At 38.6% G+C, this 13,585-nt stretch overlaps 1 protein-coding gene across 27 annotated transcripts in view; it reads right to left on the bottom strand.

Moving 5' to 3' along the window:
- Positions 1-12,973, bottom strand: part of GOLGB1 (golgin B1) — an 88,266-nt gene extending 75,293 nt beyond the window's left edge. For 19 of the 27 annotated variants that reach the window (XM_077993828.1, XM_077993832.1, XM_077993836.1 and 16 more), the window contains exon 1: positions 12,864-12,973. The gene's annotated coding sequence lies outside the window, so the exon portion shown is untranslated. Of the gene's footprint in view, positions 1-12,239 lie in introns of all 27 variants that reach the window. The other 8 variants (XM_077993827.1, XM_077993833.1, XM_077993835.1 and 5 more) reach the window with 1 other exon arrangement.
- Between the last annotated feature and the right edge of the window lie 612 nt (positions 12,974-13,585).

Here is a 13,585-nt window from a genome sequence, read left to right as displayed (position 1 = left end):
TGGTACTGGATTAGAGTCAGAGATATCAGTATGAACTCATGTTTATTTTAATATATATGTAAATAGATAAATGCAGAAATAAGTATAGATATGTATGCATTATAAATAATCAGTTATTACAGAGAAATATATATTCTAGTTGTGTCCACTGAAAACTCCTAGAAACAGTAACACCTCGGTAGCAATGAGTGCATCCAGCATCTAGATCTTGATTTCTAAATGCAAATCTCCAATAAAAGGAACTAGAGCTCCTTGGAGAAATGGCTGCCTATCTAGGGTTGGGGCAGGGAGCTAGAAAGTAAGGAAGTGTTCAAAAAAGGAAAAGAAAAAAAATGGGGTATGTGACCAGGAGCCAACCTGAAGGAGCTCCCAATGACCAATGCTAGAATAATTTGAGTCGCAAAATAAATAACAATGGTATTGGATTATATGGATTATAACCCAAATAAAAAATTAAATATCCATCAGTCAATATTGACATAAATAAATTAAATAAATTAATAATAGAGACAAATCTTCCTTACAAAAGAATTCCAAATAATTTATGTAGCTACGACCCCCTCTAAAAAGTGGAGCTGAATTCCACTCTCCTTCAGTATGGGCTGGACTTAGTGAATCATTTCCAAAGACTAGAATATGAAAAAAGAAAAATAGCAACATCAGTGGTGAGACTTGGCAACCAACACCTCAACCAAGTGATCAAGATTAACATCACCAGTGATAAATCATCGTAATATCATGTAACCCCTGATATAATGTGATGAGAAGGGTACTTTATCTCTGTGGTATTCTTCTGCAAAACCCGTAAGCCCAGTCTAATCAAGAGAAAATGGTAGGAAAGCCCACACTCAGGGACATTCTAGAAATACCTGACCAATACTCTTCAAAACTGTCAAAGTAATGAAAAACAACAAAAAACTAAGAAACAGTCACAGATGAGAGAAGACAAGGAGACATGCTGATTAAATACAAAGTAGGCCGGGCACAGTGGCTCACGCCTGTAATCCCAGCACTTTGGGAGGCCAAGGCAGGTGGATCACTTGAGGTCAGTAGTTCGAGACCAGCCTGGCCAACATGGTGAAACCCCATCTCTACTAAAAAACACAAAAATCAGCCGGGTGTGGTGGCATGCACCTGTAGTCCCAGCTACTGGGCAGTCTGAGATGGGAGAATCACTTGAATCCGGGAAGCAGAGGTTGCAGTGAGCTGAGATCGCACCACTGCACTCCAGCCTGGGTGCCAGAGTGAGACCCTGTCTCTAAATAAATAAATAAATAAACGCAAGGCAGTATCCTGGATTGGGTTCTGAAACAGAATAAGGACATTAGTGGAAAAAATGGTGAAATCTGAATGAAGTCTGCCTATAGTTTAGTTTATGGCATTGCACCTGTGTTCTTTGTTTTGAAAAACTTACCATGGCTGTGTAAAATGTTAACATTAGAGGATGCTAGATAAAGTGTATACAATAACTGTCCATCTAATCTTCCCAAGTTATATGTAAATCTAAAGTTATTCCAAAATCAATTTACTTTTATAACCACTGTGTAGGCTACATATTCAGATCAGTGTCAACTGCTAGTCCATAAAGTTCATGAAAGTGAGAAGCATATTAATGCTTTGATAGGAAAAATCAAAATACAACTGGACTGTGCATAGTATTAGTTTACATGATTATGCCTAATTTTACATTTTGTAATAAAATGTAAAACATTTTAAAACCCTCATCAGAGGCCAGGTGCAGTGACTCATGCCTGTAATCCCAGCACTTTGGGAGGCTGAGGCGGGTTGATCACAAGGTCAGGAGTTTGAGACCAGTCTGACCAACGTGGTGAAACCCCGTTTCTACTAAAAATACAAAAATTAGCCAGGTGTGGCGGCACGTGCCTGTAATCCCAGTTACTCAGGAGGCTGAGGCAGGAGAATCACTTGAACCCGAGAGGCAGAGGTTGCAGTGAGCCAAGATCGTACCACTGCACAACAGAGCAAGATTCCGTCTCAAAAACAAGAACAACAACAACAAAAAACACCCTCAGCAGGAAGAAATATAAAAACTATTGTACAAAATAAACACTTAAATGAAACTAGGCTCTGCTACAGTTTTCTCCTACTGGGGATAATAATAGTGTTTAGGACAGCCATGGTTTTTAAGAAAGAAGTGATGAGAAATATCTGTTTTTTTAATAGGTTGTCTTGGGTAATCTAAGTAGCACATCACTTGGAAAAGATATGTGAGACAGAGATAGAAAAAGTGAACTGTTCCCTAGGAAGGCAATGCAGGAGCATATATAACTTCATATCTAAATACTGGAAGGGCAACACAGTGTCATACATGAGTACACAGGGCCATATATAACTATTTATTCAAGGTATGAGAACCACAGCTATAGTCAGGTTAAAAAAAATCACAATTCAGCAGTATACAGATTCTAAACTTTCTTTTTAACTTTAGAGATCATATTTTTTTTGGTATATAATGAAGGAAATGAATACCATTACTAAAGAGTTTCTTAAACATACAGATTTCTACTAATCAAAGAAAATCATAATGGAACCTAACTTATCAAACAGAATCACTTTATCTTCAGATTTTTCAGACCACTTTGGGAACAAAGAAAACAAAATAACCAACTGATGGGGTTCTGAGAAGATGGGAGTAGCAAGGGGCCCCATGGATTTTGTATCTTCCTTTATTCCCACATAAAAACAGACAAAGCAACTAGATAACAAAAGATCCACGACAGCCTTCACCAAAAAATTACAAAGTTTCCTACAAACCCCAAAATAAACGTGGATATAGACAAACCACCAACAGTCACAAGATCTGGGTGTCACTGGTGTTTAACTGGGAGGAAACTGAGGGAAGCCAGAGGAGTGTGACACCAAGAGGACCTCAAAAGAGCCAGTGAGCATTCACTGGCAAATGTGCCAAGCCAATTACAGAACAGTAGTTGATATAAGGAGGAGTCTTCCCATTCCAGTAACAGGTACCTGCCAGGGGCCTACAAGGGCTGAAAGAGCTGAGGCAGTCTGGACCTTTATTATAAATTCTCAGAACTGAAGAGTTGGGGCTCTCTTGCAGGATAGGGTCCCACACTGAGGAGAATCTGCTAAGAGGAGAATTAAAATTAAGTGACTAAGGAAAGAGGAGGTCCAGATAAAGAGCGGGTAAAAGTGGCAAGGAAAGAAAAGCAGGAAATCTGAGAAATCAGCTGCCATATAGTTGAACAATGTCTGAAAACAGCACAAGAAGAAACCTTATCAAGTTAGAAAAGCTGTATAAAATCTCTTTCTAAAAGTTCAGCAACACTAAATTCATATTAAAAATGAACTACTGAGGCCAGGCGTGCTGGCTCATCCTGTAATCCTAGCACTTTGGGAGGCTGAGGTGGGATGACCACTTGAGCCTAGGAGTTCAAGAGTAGCCTGAGCAATATAGCAAGATCCCATCTCTACAAAATTTTTTTTTTAAATATTAGCCAGGCATGGTGGCACATGCATGTAGGCCCAGCTATTCAGGAGGCTGAGGTGGGAAGATTGCTTGAGCCCAAGAGGTGGAGGCTGCAGTGAGCCATAATCACACCCCTACACTCCAGCTTGGGTGACAGAGTAAGACCCTGCCACCCCCCACCCCCCCCCAAAATAAAAAGAGCAACTGAAAAGTATCACACTTCAGATACGTTACTAGAAGGAAAAAAAAGGAGGAAAACAATCATAATAACATCCAGACAGAAAATGGAAGCATGTCAGAGAGCCATGCTCAAAACACAGTTCAAAACTATAACCACCTAAATCTACTTAAGGAACTAAAAGGCATTTAAAATGACATAAGATGTGAAAAAATAAACACCAGAAATAGAAAAACCCAGAAATAAAGTGAAAACAAGAAGTGACTGAAAAATTTAAAAAATCATTTTGGAAATGAAGACAAAACTAGAAGGAAAAGGAAAATGAGTAAATATAACAAACCATGCCATTAAAAAAAAGCAAAGTTGAAATGAAGGATAATTTTAAAAATCAAAAAGAAATGACCTAAAAACTAGACATGCAACTACCTTATGACCCTCAATTCTACTCCCCAGCATTTATCTTAAAGAAAACTTAAGTTCACACAAAAACCTGCAGTATATAAACATTCATAGCAGTTTTATTTGTATTAATAGATGGTTAAACAAACTGTTATATACCGGGAAATGGTTAAACAAACTGGTACATACAGCCCATGGAATACTTCTCAGTAATAAAAAGGAACGAACTACTGATGAACCCAACAACTTAGATGGATCTCCAGAAAACTACACTGAAAGAAAAAAAAAGCCAATCCCAAAAGGTTACATATTATACAATTCCATACTTCCATAACATTTTTGAAATGACAAAATTCTAGAAATGGAAAGATTAGTGGTTACCAGTGGTTAGACAGGGGTTGGGGTGGGAAGTGACTGTGGTCATAACAAGGTAACACAAGGGATCCTTGTGGTGGTGCAACTGTTCAATATCTTGACTATGGCAGTGGATACAGGAACCTACACAGGTGATATAATACTACAGAACTTAATAATACACACACAGACATATATAATGAATATACAAATGAATACACAAGTAAAACTGGGGAATATATCAATCTCAATATCCTAATTATGATATTATGTATTAGTTTTTGCAAAATGTTACCAATGGAGGAAACAACAAAGTGTGTAAAAGAGCTCTGTATTATTTCTTACAACTGCATGTGACTCTACAATTGTCTTCATATTTAACAAACAAAAGAAAAAGAAATGGACTAAATGCAACATGATATCCTGAATTGAATCCTGGAACAGAAAATGGACATTAATGGAGAAACTGGTGAAATGTGAACGTCTGGAGCTTAGTTAATATTAATGTACAATGCTGGTTTCTTAATTTTGTACACTGCTAATGTCACATGTTAATCTTAGGGAATACTAAGCAAAGGATACACCAGATTTCTGCACTATCTTTGCAAATCTTCTGTAGTAAACTTTCTGTAGTGATCTGAAATAATTCCTAATTATCTGTTTATTTTTTAAAAATGTAAGAAATTAAGAGTTACAAAGGATTTGCAAGAAACTGATAAATACTGAAGTAATGTGAATAACAGGATTCCCTGAAGAAGAAAAGCAAACCAGCAGCACAAATATGAAAAACCATAATCCAAGAATACTCATTTGAATTTTTTTAAAAAAAGATTTGAAACTACATCTTGAAAGAGCCCACAGTGTACCTCAGAATGTCAACTCAGAATGACCAACAAAATGGTCTGGTAAAATTACTGGACTTAAAAAAAAATCCTTTAGGATTTAGGCTCAAAGATCATATGACTAGTAAGATAAAGAAAAGAAAACATTAGATTTTTCAACAGCAATGTTTTTGCCAGAAAAAAAAAAGAGTTACAAATTTAAGATATTCAAGAAAAGAAAAAAGTGAGCCAAGGATTCTATTTCTGGCAAACATAACCTTCAGATATAAAAAACAGACAAAATATTATGAACAAGCAAGAAAATTCATGAAATATGAATATTCCCTTAAGCCTTTCCTAAAGAATTTATTAGAGGCAAAACTTGAGACACTCCAAATGACTAAAGAAACATCATTATAAGAACTAGTGGTGAGCATTAAATATAAGGTCATTAACAGAATTAAGACTAAGTAAAGACTGAGGAAGAGACAGCATAGTATGTAATAATTATATGCTCTGACAATATATAGGACAACCATGAAAAAAAATTGGGAAGAATGTGAATAGCATATGCAAAAAATAAAAGATATTTTTTAAACAGTTTTCAATAATTAAAAGTAGTTGTCTATGGTCATACTACTCTGAACACACCCGATCTCGTCTAAAGTGGTTGTGGTGCTGATATTAGTATCACTACTCCTAGATTACTATATGTGAAATGTAGAATTAAAGCAAATGAGTAATTATGGATATACTAATTCTGTATTTTCAGTTATGAAAAGAAGATACAGATGTAATACAGAAGAAATTAAGAACCCCAAAATACAAACTTTGTATTGATCTTTGAATCTGAATAGGAACAGTGTGAAATGACAATTCAGTATTTTATATTTGTTCACATATTTTCCTAGCTCTGTCCACTGAAAAGGCTTAAAAGTAATGACAAATTGAGAAGCAATGAATATCTCTAGTGCCTAGATTGGGGTCTTGAAATACTCGTTCCCATCTTTAAAAAGTTTTTAAAAGGAGGTTTTCTTAGAGAAATGGCTAATTCTAGTTCTAAAGTGGAAATGTACAAAATGATCCTGAAACATCTTGTCATACAAAATAGGAAGCTTTCAAAGGACACAGGTTCCCATTGGCTAAAAGTATAATTTGAATATATATGAATAAGAATTATAGCACACTGGGTCATACTGTCCACGGTAATTTATAGTTTCAATGCCATCCCCATCAAGCTACCAAGGACTTTCTTCACAAAATTGGAAAAAACTACCTTAAAGTTCATATGGAACCAAACAAGAGCCCACATAGCCAAGACAATCCTAAGCAAAAAGAACAAAGCTGGAGGCATCACGCTACCTGACTTCAAACTATATTACAAGGCGACAGTAACCAAAACAGCATGGTACTTATACCAAAATAGATGTATAGACCAATGGAATAGAACAGAGACCTCAGAAATAACACCACACATCTACAACCATGTGATCTTTGACAAACCTGACAAAAACAAGAAATGGGGAAAGGATTCCCTACTTAATAAATGGTGCTGGGAAGACTGGCTAGCCATATGTAGAAAGCTGAAACTGGATCCCTTCCTTAAACCTTATTAAAGACTTAAATGTTAGACCTAAAACCATAAAAACCCTAGAAGAAAGCCTAGGCAATACCATTCAGGACATAGGCATGGGCAAAGACTTCATGACTAAAACACCAAAAGCAATGGCAACAAAAGTCAAAATAGACAAGTGAGATTTAGTTAAACTAAAGAGCTTCTGCACAGCAAAAGAAACTACCATCAGAGTGAACAGGCAACCTACAGAATGGGAGAAAATTTTTGCAATCTGCCCATCTGACAAAGGGCTAATAACCAGAATCTACAAAGAACTTAAACAAATTTACAAGAAAAAAGCAAACACCACCATCGAAAAGTGGGCAAAGGATATGAACAGATACTTCTCAAAAGAAGACATTTATGTAGCCAACAGACACATGAAAAAATGCTCATCATCATTGTTCATCAGAGAAATGCAAATCAAAACTACAATGAGATACCATCTCACGCCAGTTAGAATGGCGATCATTAAAAATCAGGAAACAACAGATGCTAGAGAGGTTGTGGCAAAATAGGAACACTTTTACACTACTGGTGGGAGTGTAAATTAGTTCAACCATGTGAAAGACAGTGTGGCAATTCCTCAAGGATCAGAACTAGAAATACCATTTGACCCAGCCATCCCATTACTGGGTATATACCGAAAAGATTATAAATCATGCTACTATAAAGACACATGTACATGTATGTTTATTGTGTCACTATTCACAATAGCAAAGACTTGGAACCAACCCAAATGTCCATCAGTGATAGACTGGATTAAGAAAATGTGGCACATATCCACCATGGAACACTATGTAGCCATAAAAAAAGATGAGTTCATGTCCTTGGCGGGGACATGGATGAAGGTGGAAACCATCATTCTCAGCAAACTATCACAAGGACAGAAATCAAACACCGCATGTTCTCACTCATAGGTGGGAATTGAACAATCAGAACAATTGGACACAGGGCAGGGAACATCACACACCAGGGCCTGTCAGGGGGTGGAGGGCTGGGTAAGGGATAGCATTAGGAGAAATACCTAATGTAAACGAAGAGTTGATGGGTGCAGGAAACCAACATGGCACATGGATACCTATGTAACAAACCTGCACGTTGTGCACATGTACCCTGGAATTTAAAATATAATTTTAAAAAACCCAGTTAATCAAAATTAATACCTCTAGGAATAGAAATTGTAAATACATAAATTTCCATGGAAAAATTATAAAATAAGCCACCAATGCTAAAACACCAGGAATAGTTGCTATTAGAAAATTCTACCCAATGGTCAAAAATGAGAGAATCTAAGTGCTATAGAAGTTGCTATTTATATTGCTCCAAAATATAGAAAAAGAAAATGAAAAATTGCAAACCATCTCCCTACAAATATTGATGCCAACATTCTAAATACATTTTAATTAGAATTTAAAAAAAAATATTAGCAAACTGAATCTGACTAGATACTGAAAAAAATGATCACCAAGTGGATTTATTCTAGTAATTCAAATATCATTAATTATTATGAAATCCACTATGGACACCCATACCACTACCACATGAGTTTCTGATTGACCCTCCCCAGAAAGAAGCGTGCCCACCAGCATCCTACTGAGTATCACTGAATATCATAGCAAACGAAGAACACATACACATGAACACAGGGTAATAATGATAATATTAATGGCAACAATTACTGAGCAACATTTAATTTAAATGTAAGTAAGTGTACCAGACACTTTATATACTCTTTAATCTTAACAAAATCTGCAAGATAAGTATTATCATCATCCCCATTTTATAGAGGGAAAACTGACACTTAGAAATTAAGACATTTCAAGGTCCCTCAGTTAAATACATAATACAGTAGCAGCCAGGCAGGGTGGCTCACGCCTGTAATCCCAGCACTTTAGAAGGCTGAGGTGAGAGGATGGCTTGAGCACAAGAGTTCAAGACCAGCCTGAGCAACATAGTGAGACCCTGTCTCCACAAACATTTTTTTTTTTAATTAGCTGGGCATACTGGCATATGCTTGTAGTCCCAGCTATTCGGGAGGCTGAGGCAGGAGGATCACTTGAGCCCAGGAGTTTGAGAGTGCAGTCAGCTATGATCACACCACCGTATTCCAGCCTAGGCAACAGAACAAGACTTTGTCTCAAAAAAAAGAAAGAATAAAATAAAAAAGATTAATAGAATAAAATAAAAAGCTATTTAAAGGAAAAACAGATTACTTTTCTCACATAACCATTTAAAAATATGTACATTTTAAGGAAGGAAAGATTAATATTTAAATGAGATAAAAATCTGGGAGAGTGCTAGAGATGTACCAGTTCAGGCAAGACAAAAGGAGTCTCTCATAGATTGATTCAACAATCTCACAGATCCACAGGAAAGCAGGTGACATAGTGGGAAGTGCACTAAACTGGGAGCCAAGGAACTGAGTTTTCAGTCCTGGCTCAATAAGAAGCTGCATCATGCCAAGGCCAGGGATTCCATAAAACACTACGGCAAATAAAACAATTCCTCAAAGTCTATGCTGGCCACAGCTTTCACAAGGACCTTAACACTTATGTGTTAAAGTGGCACTAGAATTAAGTAAGTTTTATTTTCTCCAAGTCTTCACTGTTATCAACGATTGTTCTTACAACAACCACCTGGTGTTGAGCATTATGCTAGGAACTATAAAAATACAAAAAGAAATATAAAGCATGTCCCTAGTCACAGAAAACAGAACAACATGCACAGGAAAATAAGCAAAATAACTGAAGACAGTGAGTGCATGCCTGTGTGTATATGCACACACGCCATCTATTTTGGAATTTAAATCATATTTTCCCACAGAAACACAGAGAAGGTGGTTAGGTTTCAGTTGAGGTGACTCCAGAAACTTATTTCATGCTTATTTAGTTAAGCCTCAGTAGCTGTCCTTAATTCTTTAAATCTCAAAATGATTTTCAACCAAGTTGAGGGGCTAATAGGTAGTGCTGTATGGCTGAAAATAACATATTCGATATTGTGACATAATTTTACAATTAGAAAATGAACAACTATTTTTCATGATGCAGACGCCACTATTTTAATTAAACAAATTTAAAAGTAAGTGGTAGCTATAACACACATACACAGCATGACCAGCCAAGCACTGCTCCAGTATCTTTATACATAACTTACTTCTCATTATTTAACTCACTTTATTTATTTATTTATTTTGAGACCGAGTTTCACTATTGTCACCCAGGCTGGAGTGCAGAGCACGATCTCTCTGCAATCTCCATCTCCCGGGTTCAAGCGATTCTCCTGCCTCAGCCTCCCGAGTAGCTGGGATTACTGGTACCCGCTGCTACGCCTGGCTAACTTTTTGTATTTTTAGTAGAGAGGGGGGTTTCACCACGTTGGCCAGGCTGGTCTCAAACTCCTGACCTCAAGTGATCCACCCGCCTTTGCCTCCCAAAGTGCTGGGATTATAGGCTTGAGCCACTGCGCCTGGCTTAACTCACTTTATCCCTAAAACAAATGCAAGAGGGAGTACTGTCAATATTCCCAGTTTTAAGGTGAGTAAACTAAGGCAGAAGGATGTTAAGTAATTTCCCCAGTCACATAGTTTGACAAAGCTTCTTGATGGGTGAAGACACACAGAAAAAATTTTATTTTCTGAATAATCTCATTACCCAATATTCTTCACTCAGGTTGAAAACAGAACGAGGGGACAAGGGCATTATGTTAATAGTTAGGTAAGTACTTTTTTTTTTTTTTAAGCAGTACGTAAACTAAAATGATTCATAGTAATATGGCCCCAAATAATTCCATATTGTTTAAACTACAGACAGGTTCACACAAGGGACCTAGGATATATATACATGGATGTTCACTACAGCAGTGTTTTGATGGTTAATGACTGAAAATCTAAATGTCCATCAATGGGGACAGGCTAAATATAATTTTTATATTTTTACAAAGGACTGCCATGTAGCCATCTAAAAGGATGAAGCAGTTTTATACCCATGGATATTGAAAGTGCCTAATACACAGTATGAAAGGACAAAAGAAAGACGTAGAATAGCATGTGTATTAGCATTCCACTTGTGGGAAAGACAGAAGCGGGTATGTATTATCATGTGCTTTATTATGATCAGAAAAATTCTTAAATATAACCAAGAAATTATTTACAGTGCTTACTTCTGGGAAGTGGGGAATGGAGATGGGTAGATCAGTAGATAGAAAAGAAAAAGACTTTTCTTTTTACATTGTATCCTTCTGTATTAAATTTCCTTTTATCAAAAGCATGTAGCTGATCTTAAAATAGCTTAATTAAAAATACAGCAACATAGAGCCTAGTCTCCTTTTACATAATGGTTTCTAACCACAGACTGGTATGTAATGATCAGTGGTATTCCTAATAGTAGTTAACCTAGAGAAATTAATGAATGATTTATTTTATAAACAAGGATAAAGTCAACATCCCTTTAATTAATCCATTAATCAAAGGGAGAAAAAGAAAGGGGGCCTATAAATCTCAAGCAGAAGGTTGAAAAAAATCTTCTAAAGATTATTTTTAAGAAAGGCTGCATTCCAGAGTCTGGATGCCAGAAATGCCAACGACCTTCTTGAAAAACAAGGAAGTATCTTTACGTGATTGTCAAATTGGATTGGGAGGTCCCAAAGGGTGGACAAGGCTTTTTAAAAATTTCATTCTTTTAAGTTTATACTTTTGCATATTTCATATTATACACAACATATTTACAGTGGTAGTCATACACTATGAATAATTAAACATACAATATTTGGGGAGATGCATGCTCAAAAATGTTTTACTGATGGGGAGTGCAATTAAAAAGGTTTGGAAGCTACTGTGGTTGTAAAAAAAATTAATGCAGTGAAGAGAAAAACATTAAATGGTCATTCTGTGGTCAAGCGATGAAAAGTAAAAGCTATGAAGCAGTTAATGTACAATGCCTGCAACTTTGGAGTACTCTTCAACTTTTTCCTGCATCCATTACAAAACCAAATCCTGCCATTTTTCCAATAGAATATTTCCTGAGTTTGCTCCTTCATAACCATTCTGGCCATCTAAATCTTATAAATTCACGCTTTTGGAAAGGCCTCCGGCCCTTCTGTAAAAAGCCCTCCACTTGCCTGCATCTTGCACAGAACTGTAAGAAGGTCCTTTAAGTGCTCGGCCAGCTTCCAACTATCTCAAAAACTGAAAGTACTTATTCATGATTTTAAATATCCCTGTCCCACTCTCAAAGTGTCCGCTCCCCGCAGACCAACTGGAGCTCTTTAAATAAGTCAGACAAATATATTCCTCATTCCTCAAGGGACTCACCCTCCCTTTCACACTCCGGTTGTGCAGATTAAACACACTCCACACCATCAAACCAAGTTATTTTTCCTCGAGAACTCTCCTCGAGGTTCCTTTTTCTCTAACAGCCTGCCCACCTCTGATTCCTGGGATTTTCGTGTTGACGGGATCGTTGGGATCTTTCCTCTCTTCTCATCTTTCCAGTAACCCATTAGCATTAGCAGGATCACTGGACAGGCCTCCGTTTGCATTAATATCGCCAATGATTCTGTGATCTCCGCCCTCAAGACCTTTGATTTCTTTTGGTCCCGCCTCCCCTTCGGGACACTAAGTTTGTTTAGGGCCTGAGCACAGGGGCCCGGCAGGTTCTTTCCGACGTCAGCGGCTGCGTACCGAGGCCGACTTAGGCAGGCCGCTCCAGGAACAAGGCCGTGCGGACAGGACTGACCTGGGCGCTTTTCCCCGTCGCTCGCAGGGGAGAAACGTGCCGGGGAGGGGACAGACCGTGAGCAAGTGGTCCAAGTCTGCGCAGGGCGACCCCGAAAGCCCTCCGGTGGGGCCGAGAGGCTTGTGGGCTACTAGAACGAGGCCTGGTAGGTGAAGGAGGCGGGTGAAGGGCCGGATCCAGGACTGAATCCGGGAGAGGCGGGGCGAGGAGGGGACTTCAGTGTAGCTGCTTGGGCAGCTCCCGCGACCCCTCTGGCGGGGGTGACTGTTATTGGACTCGCAGAGGGAAGAGTTGGGGAGCGTCCCCCACTCACCTAGAAGCGCTGCCGCCTGAGGCTTCAGCTGCCCCCCTCCCAATTCAAGCCACGTCAGCTCGGGAACCCCGTACGCAACACCTTCCACCGCCGCGCCCCACCAGGGACTCAGCCACTAGCAGTTGGGACGGAAGATGGGATTAAGACACCGACCAATCAGGACTATCGGCAGTGGGTTACCAGGGAGACCAGGCACGCCTTGTTTGTTACCAACCTATCAACAATGACGGAAACCAATCAACGACAGAAGATGCCCCGCTTCCTCAAAGAAACAGCCAATGGACCCTAAAGAGTGAATGAGGGGCGTGATTAGACGCGAGTAGGTGCCCCGGAAGAAGATCTGGGGAGGGACAGGAAATGCCGAGTGGGCGGGCGTTCTGGGAAAGGTCAGGTGTTCTCAGTGTGAGGTGGTTATGCTGGTTTCGTCTAATTCCACCGCTTAGTAGGCTGTGACTGACCGAGACTGCGGCTTGGGCTTCCGTAGAGACTTGAGACTGCGGGCACCCCCTGCCATTAGGATTGTTGAATGAGCTGTGAGAAGGGAGTCGGGGATATGGGACTCTTAGAGTCAAAAAATACTGGAGCCTCTTAGTTCTTCGTCTAATATGACCTTTTGATTTTGTTGATGAAAAATAATTAACCACAGAAGTAACTTGCCCAAAGTCAAACAGCGACTTAGTGATGAAACTCGAACTAGAACCCGGTGTCAGTGTGAAAGAGGA

This window comes from Macaca mulatta, chromosome 2 (assembly GCF_049350105.2).
Source record: "Macaca mulatta isolate MMU2019108-1 chromosome 2, T2T-MMU8v2.0, whole genome shotgun sequence".
NCBI classification, from domain to species: domain Eukaryota; kingdom Metazoa; phylum Chordata; class Mammalia; order Primates; family Cercopithecidae; genus Macaca; species Macaca mulatta.
The sequence above is the reverse complement of the archived record's forward strand: the minus strand, read 5'-3'. Positions and strand labels throughout refer to the sequence as shown.